This window comes from Osmerus eperlanus, chromosome 18, assembly GCF_963692335.1.
Source record: "Osmerus eperlanus chromosome 18, fOsmEpe2.1, whole genome shotgun sequence".
NCBI lineage: Eukaryota > Metazoa > Chordata > Actinopteri > Osmeriformes > Osmeridae > Osmerus > Osmerus eperlanus.
Genome location: NC_085035.1, coordinates 1,617,290 through 1,624,910, shown reverse-complemented (window position 1 = coordinate 1,624,910; position 7,621 = coordinate 1,617,290).

The following is a 7,621-nucleotide window of genomic DNA, read 5'->3' as shown; positions in this document are numbered from 1 at the left end:
CCCTCCCCTCCCTCCCTCCCTCCCTCCCTCCCTCCCCTCCCCTCTCCCTCCCTCCCTCCCTCCCTCCCTCCCTCCCCTCCCCTCCCCTCCCTCCCTCCCTCCCTCCCCTCCCCTCCCCTCCCCTCCCCTCCCCTCCCCTCCTCTCTCCCTCCCTCCCTCCCCTCCCCTCCACTCTCTTCTCCTCTCCTCCCCTCCCCTCTCCTCACTGTCCATGTAATCCCAGATCAAAGGTCCCAGAGAAACAGCTAGGACTACTCTCTTGGTAATGGCCTCATGGGTATGGAGACATTTTCTTTATCTGGCTCCTGCAGGTTGGCTCCCAATGGTCCTGTATATAGACCTGGTTATGATAAGAGGGTTTAACACAATGGGAGAATTGCATACACAGACAGAGCATGTAATGCATTCCCCTTTGAGTTTTTGATGTCTGTTGTTCTTCCCTCACAAGCAGCATTGTGTAAAACAAAGATTCAAAGACAAATAGAACGATTTTGTCATCAAACAGAATTGCGTAGAACTGACATGCATCAAAGTCATAAAAGTATGGTATTTTACCATGCAAACAAGGCTGGATAGGATCATCTAGATGAATCAATTTGACTAGGAGGTTTTGTGTCTGTAATTTCCTGTTTCAAAAGCAATGTCAAGTTCAAGTAAATACTGTCAGTTTTCCCTTCCTGTTTTCTTTCTTATCTTCCTTTGTTCCCTCGTTTCTTCAGCTAAAATGTTGACATGAAATGATTGCAGAATCACTTCCTCACTTATCAGTGTTACATCATCCACACCCCATCTCCGCATTCTCTGATCTTCAGAACAGCTTTGACATTGAATGGAATGTCTTGATGTTCTAATCTAGGACAGTCGCTGTCCCCAAGTAGAGCGAGATCGATCCCGGTTCATCCGTTGTGATATCAGGACATCAAATATGTGAAGGTTCTCAGTGTTCTGTGGAGAAACAGTCAGGTTCCTTGACTGCACGGAAAACGATAAACAATGACGAGAACATGCCGTGAAAATGTCCAGAATGTCGAAATCTCTAACTAGTGATCAGAGGTGGGTGTGCTGTTAATGCAGTTTACATCAGCGGGTGGGTTGTGGCGAGAGGAACAATTTATCTGGTGTCTCTAAGGATCCTTCTGTGCATGTGAACAGATGAACCGTGTGTGACTAGTGTCTCTCGACGCAGAGAGAGGCCGCATGAGAGCCGGAATTAGCATTGCATACTCTGCAAATTCAACCACTAAATTGATCTTTCAAACCCGAGCCACAAGCAGATTTAGCACAGTTCCATTAAACATACATGTTCACATGCACGTGTTTAACCACACAAACACAAACAAAACACACACACACACAAACAAAACACACACACACAAACAAAACACACACAAAACACGACCACACGTTAAAAACCCAGCTTGCTGTAAATCTGTGGTTGTGGACTGGTTGCTCTCTAGCTGGTCTATTAAAATATGTCTAGCTCCTATCAGTGATTTATCCAGCCAATCCATTTCCTTGCTGCCCAGCCCCAATCCTGTCACCAGGTTGGTTTGCTAGCCCTTATCAATTATATGTGGCCATGAAGGGCTGTATATATCAGTGATTGGAATTCTGGGAATATGGTACTGAATCACGTGGATTCATTCCACGTGGAAACGTCTGTGCATGTATGTATATGTGTGTGTGTGTATGTATGTGTGTATGCAAGCTTGCGTATGCATCCTTATATACTGTACATGTATGTATGTATAGTAATATGAATGGGTATATACTCAATTCAATGCTGAAACACAGGTTTGTTTAGTCAATTACAAGACACTGTAGAAGTAACTTTTTTCTGGATACTCATCCACACAATCATTTGGTTCGTGGACCAGTCCCTACCTCACCCTCTCCTCACAAGTTACATAAGTCACAGCTACTCACAGTCAGAAGTCATTCGGATTGCTGGATCCTCTCTCTGCGAGACATCATGATAACTGCCTCATATTTGCCTGCTGTTTGCCAGGATGCAATCTAACTTCCCAAGAGTGCAGACACGGCGGGAGGTTGTTCCATGTCCTCTGCCTGACCAGGATTGAGAATCCCCACGCTAGTGATGGGCAAAGAGGAAGAACCAAGCAGTCAAAGTCCCTGGCTCAGTCCTACGATTCATTGAGCGTCTGTTTAGACTCTGCCTTAGGGGGGGTGACGTCACCACGAAGCCAGTAGGAGGGATGTGGCAGGGCAGCATCACACACCTCTCGCCCCATCACGCCTCAGTGCCTCTCCATCTCCCCTCACCCTGGGGACAGTGACCCGGCGCTGTCTGAATCACACACACACTCCAGCCACACTGTCACCAGCCGGGACTCCACTGATACCCAGGGGCTGAGTGTGTGTGTGGTGTGTGTGTGGTGTGTGTGTGTGTGTGTGTGTCGTGTGAATACTATGCTGGATGTTCTGAGTGTGTGTTTTCTTTTTCATGTCCATGCTGAAATATAATAGTGCTTAGAAAAAATCTCTCTCTCGCACCAGTTGGAGGAAGAATAAACATGGATACTGATCCTATCATATTAAACATCTGTGCAGACAATAACCATCCTCTTTGCAATTGAGAGTTCTTCAATGGAATACATCATGAACAGATGAACTAATGGTATAGAGAGCTACATTAAATAAGATAGCTCTTGATTTAGTATAAAGCCGAATTTATTACACCACAGAGAATATTAATAAATAAACCTTAATATTGCTTTCTGGCAAGCTTCTGAAAATATTTCATTCAAAAGCCTGGCCTCACAATTCTATTTGCCATTTGTAAATTGAATGAAGCGCGGTAAGGAGTGAAAGGAAAAGCTAAGATTAATCCATCTCTTATTTATGGGCTTCACAGCCATGGTGCTGCACAGGGAACCAAAAACATGAAGCACCATTCATACTCCACCCTGGTCTGTTTTCCTTTCTCTCTCTGTCTCTCTCTCTCTCTCTCTTACTCATTCTCTTCCACTCTCTCTATCTAATTCTCTCTCTTTCTTTTTCTCTCTCTCTTTTTTCTATTTCCCCTTCTCTGCCGATCTCTCTCTCTGTCTCAGTGGACAAACTTATAGACATATACACACACACAAACCAGCACCAGTTGCCTCACCCCTCCCCCCACACACACACACATCAACATGAGTACACACAGAGACACAAACCCACACTCGGGCTGACATAGTCTCAGCCACTGTTCTCCTATAGAGGCCAGCAGTGCTGTCATCCTGGCCTTGTGTGACCTGTCTGTGGTGTTTATCATGACCCGTCTAAGACATTCATGCCCCCCCCTGCTGTGCTTGGAAAGCGAGGATGAGGAACACATCACAGAGACATCTGAAGATGAGATGACAGGCTGGCTGGTGGAGTAACGAAAAATAGACGATAATCAAGCCGGCGTGGAAATAAATAATCATGGACAAATTGCCGGCGCTCCGTAAATCACTGGCTTTCATCAAGCTCTTCAAATGCACCATATTGATTCTTTGTTTGTTTTTTTGCGTGACCTATGCACATGCGGTGCAGTGCGATGAATCTGAAGAACCCCTGGTTAGTGCTGTGATCGTCATCTCCCTTTTCTCCAATCCATCAGATGAGTGGAACCATTGATTTTGCTACACGGGAATGAGATAGGCCACTGTTTAAATCCAGGCTGGTAATTATCTGAAATCCAAGCTTTGGACATCAAAGCAGAGAGAGAGAGAGAGAGAGAGAGAGAGAGAGAGAGAGTGAGAGCTTGCGACAGGTTGTGAGTAGTTACATTTACATTACATTTAGTCATTTAGCAGACGCTCTTATCCAGAGCGACTTACAGTAAGTACAGGGACATTCCCCCGAGGCAAGTAGGGTGAAGTGCCTTGCCCAAGGACACAACGTCAGTTGGCATGACCGGGAATCGAACTGGCAACCTTCGGATTACTAGCCCGATTCCCTCACTGCTCAGCCACCTGACACCTGACTCCTAGTTGTGAGTGTGTTTGCAAGAACCAGAACTCTTCAAAGGCTTGATTTCCTGTCATCAAGTGTTGATGTGATAGTTGTTGAACACAACATTAATGTTTACTGTGATGCAGCATGTTTGTGTCCCTGAAGATGTTTCGGAGTGACACTCGACCACGGTATAGGACCAGAGTCTTAACCAGGAGTGCAAAAGTTGTCTCGGTTCACCGCGCTCCATTTCACAATCATTTCACTCCACGACAAGCTAACCTTAGATGTCAAATCAGCAAAGCTCTCTGAAAACAGGAGCTCTCTCCTGTCAATGAGAACACAAAGTGCTGTACTGAACTCCTGGGACTGATGCGTCAGAGAGAATGCGTGAAAAAAAAAAAACCTTCATGAAGGCTTCATGATTTCATAGATGTACAATTGCGGCAGACAGCTCAATATGTCACCTGTCATAGATCTAGCGTAACTGACTTCCTTGGGAGTTAAAAACATAGGTTTTTTTTTGCAGTCGATTTTGAGGTAAAGTTAGGAAACGTGCGTTGATTAAAGCCACGCATTTCACACACGGTCCTTGATTTCAGTGTACAGTCAGCAACATTTCCTTTGTTGGCGATCCTCCACTGAAAGTGCTTCTGTGTGGACAACATGAAAGCTAAAACAAATCACCTTTATTGTCACCTAAATTCCCAATGCTTCAGATAGTGGCTTAATAAATGTTTTGAGTACTACACTGATATTTGGACTGTAAATGTGCTGGCTTGCGGTTGTGCTTTAATTTAACGTCTCGCCGCAGCCAAACTCCAACTGCCGCTTGTGAGCGCTCCTAAATCTTCATTGGGGAGAAAGAGAGCGAGGTCAAGTTGGAGTGCGGGGCTTCCCGTACAGCCGGCCTACTTCACGACCGGTGTGGTGTGAAGCAGAGTGGATGTGAAATGTGGGCACAAGCTGAGGGCGATATCCACCCCCTCCGTCTCCGTGGAGACGACAGGGAGGCAGGAAGTTCCTCTGCACGTCAGCCCGTCGCTAATTCAAGATGGCAGCCGTCGTCAAGGCGACTGATGCACCGTGATAACGTGTGTGAGGAGATTGTGGCTGTAAGAACCAGACAGAACAGAACATCTGTCTGTAGCATTTTTATCAGCTGCGGTGGATCATCCCCGCTGAATTCGACACTGTCCAACACCATCTGCCCATCGTGTGACATTTTACGAACGCGATACAAATTCGCCAAAATGTACCATCTGCTGGCAACATAATGTTAATTCATAAACATCCGACAATAGGCTGCCACAGCCGGCCTTTCTTATCTGCGGTCGCTTTACCTGAGGCGCAGTCTCATTTCAGTTGTTTACTTGGCTCAGTGTGTTGTCTGAGGAATACCTTCTCTAGGTGAGCTGAGCCTGAGGTGACTCAGCTATAATTCAGCCCTGACTAGCTGGATTAAAAGGATATGCATAATTAACTTAGATTTTTTTTTTTATTAGTTAGCGCTTGCGAAGATGACAAATGCCGCAGGGTGCCTTGGGTATGGGGTCTGGTCCTGAATGAAGGCGAGAGAACGCCGCAGAGACACATGTCTGAGTCAGAGGACAGGGAGAGTGACTGGGGGACTAGGAGACTGAGAGGAAGTCACAGTGCATCTTGCGCCCTGTCGGGAAATGAACTCCTGAACTGTTATTCAGAGATAGGCTGTCTGCTTCTATGACGCACTCCTCCTTGCTTTCCTACTTTTGACATCCCTCTCTTTCTCAGTTTCTTTTTTTTTTTTTTACATGGTTCAGTTTCAACCATATTCTAAGTGGCCTTTCCAAGGTTAGATAAGTTAGTAGCAGAATTCACCCCCCAAAAAACCTTTGTGCTGACATGACGTGAGCACAAATTATTATTTTATTTTTTATTTATTTTTTGTAAATGTAAAAGCGCTGCGAGAATTTTTCTCCTTGTGTTGGAGATGTTTGTCTTGGCTCCTCCTTCCACATTAGAAGGATTTTGTTCCACTGAGACTAGATCTATGTTTAGGTCACTTTGATCTACACATGCTTCGACTGCACGATGGACTCTGATTGGTTCTCTACATGTCTTTCATCCTGTTTCTACTGTATATATTTACACACTTAACATGAAAGGCTGTGATTGTCTGACCTCTACTTAGCCCTCATCCGACCGTTTAGTCGCCTTTGAGAAGGGCCTGTGATTTCAGGACTCCTGTCAATAAGTCGAGTGTGGAGAGATAATCGCTTGACGCTTCTCATCTCCGGAGACCCACCGCTGGGACTAAAGGGGAGGAGAGTTCTTGGAGAGTGACGTGGCTTTGATAGATCCTGTTAGTCAGAGAGCGTTCTGACGCCAGTCATCAGTGCGTGAAAGGCACACTCGATACTGGCCCAACATCACTCAGCTGTAGCGGCCAGAGCCCTGTTTTCTGACTCCAGGTCTGATCCAGGCTGGGTCAGCTATGGAGGATCCAAGCTGGGTCAGCTATGGAGGATCAAGGCTGGGTCAGCTATGGAGGATCCAAGCTGGGTCAGCTATGGAGGATCAAGGCTGGGTCAGCTATGGAGGATCCAGGCTGGGTCAGTTATGGAGGATCCAGGCTGGGTCAGCTATGGAGGATCCAAGCTGGGTCAGTTATGGAGGATCCAGGCTGGGTCAGCTATGGAGGATCCAGGCTGGTTCAGCTATGGAGTATCCAGGCTGGGTCAGTTATGTAGGATCCAGGCTGGGTCAGCTATGGAGTATCCAGGCAGGGTCAGTTATGGAGGATCCAGGCTGGTTCAGCTATGGAGTATCCAGGCAGGGTCAGTTATGGAGGATCCAGGCTGGTTCAGCTATGGAGTATCCAGGCAGGGTCAGTTATGGAGGATCCAGGCTGGTTCAGCTATGGAGTATCCAGGCAGGGTCAGTTATGGAGGATCCAGGCTGGGTCAGTTATGGAGGATCCAGGCTGGGTCAGCTATGGAGGATCCAGGCTGGTTCAGCTATGGAGTATCCAGGCTGGGTCAGTTATGGAGGATCCAGGCTGGGTCAGCTATGGAGGATCCAGGCTGGGTCAGCTATGGAGGATCCAGGCTGGGTCAGTTATGGAGGATCCAGGCTGGGTCAGCTATGGAGGATCCAAGCTGGGTCAGTTATGGAGGATCCAGGCTGGGTCAGCTATGGAGGATCCAGGCTGGTTCAGCTATGGAGTATCCAGGCAGGGTCAGTTATGGAGGATCCAGGCTGGGTCAGTTATGGAGGATCCAGGCTGGGTCAGTTATGGAGTATCCAGGCAGGGTCAGTTATGGAGGATCCAGGCAGGGTCAGTTATGGAGGATCCAGGCTGGGTCAGTTATGGAGTATCCAGGCAGGGTCAGTTATGGAGGATCCAGGCAGGGTCAGTTATGGAGGATCCAGGCTGGGTCAGTTATGGAGGATCCAGGCTGGGTCAGTTATGGAGGATCCAGGCAGGGTCAGTTATGGAGGATCCAGGCTGGGTCAGTTATGGAGGATCCAGGCCCCATAGTCCCTGCTCCTCCCCAGTTCCAGGGAGTGGAGCCAAGCTCTCTGATTGGCCATTTCCTCTCATTACTGTAATCCCATCCAGAACCCTGGACATTGGAGCAGGAGCAGAGAGCACATCCTCTGACAGCCAATCAACTTCCTCGTCACGTCAGATGTC